We start from the raw sequence: 1,181 nt of genomic DNA, 5'->3' as shown, positions 1-1,181 counted from the left end.
ATATTTTATTATTTTTTTATGATTTTTCCTTTTCTTTCCCTTGTTCTATATATATACTTATTTGTTCCATGTCCTTATGAACAAATAAAAGCATAAAAAAAAGGACTTAATATATATATATATATATATAATATATATATTTATGGAAAAAAAAAAAAAAGTCCATACAAATTGTAACAATTTATATATAACCTTTAAAAAATAATAAGATAAATAAAATAAATAAATAAATAAAATAATAAAAAAATTTTGTTTTTCTCTGCTTATGATTTAATTATTTTATACAATTTTCTAATATATTAAAAAGATATAAAATCATTCCCTCTACCTGTTTTTTTATCATTTTATTTTCTATTACATTAAAATAATATAACTTTTTTTTTGCTTATTTATTTTCTTAATATTTTCTTACTTCTTCTTTCTTTCATTTATATTTTTTTTTATATTATTTATTTTTTTATTTTTATTTTTATTTTTTTTTTTTTTGATATTTTCTTCTTATTTTCAACATGTATCATCCGATCTATAAATATTGAAATATTTTGTTTTTTTCATTTTGGAAAAAAATTGTATTTATTATATGTTATATTTATTTATATATTTAAAAAATAAATAATTGAAGAAAACAATATTTTTTTTTATAAATGTAAAAAAAATAAATAAAATAAATAAAAAAAGTTAAAAAATTATATTTATATAAATATAATATATAATTATATATTATTTATATACAAAAAAACAAAATATTATATATATATATATATATAATATATATATGTATAAATATAGTTTTTGGATTTTTTTTTTTTTTTTAAATATAATATAAACTATTTATTACATATATAATATATATATATATATATATATATATATATATATACCTCTATATATATTATATATATATATATATATATATATATTTTTTTTTTTATGTATATATAATAAATTTTATGAACATAGATACATTACAGAGGAATTTTTTTTAAACGTAGGTTATAATATATATATATGTATATATATATTATATAATATTATATTATATATATATATTTTTTTTTAAAAATTTTAAAACCAATGATAATTAAAACAAATATATATTTTTTATTTAAAAAAAAAAAAAAAAGAAGCAGAAAAAGCTTTTTAAAAATATAAAATATAACAAAAAAAAAAAAAAAATAAAA

Source organism: Plasmodium reichenowi, chromosome 9 (genome assembly GCF_001601855.1).
Source record: "Plasmodium reichenowi strain SY57 chromosome 9, whole genome shotgun sequence".
Classification (NCBI taxonomy): domain Eukaryota; phylum Apicomplexa; class Aconoidasida; order Haemosporida; family Plasmodiidae; genus Plasmodium; species Plasmodium reichenowi.
Note: the sequence above shows the minus strand (reverse complement) of the source record.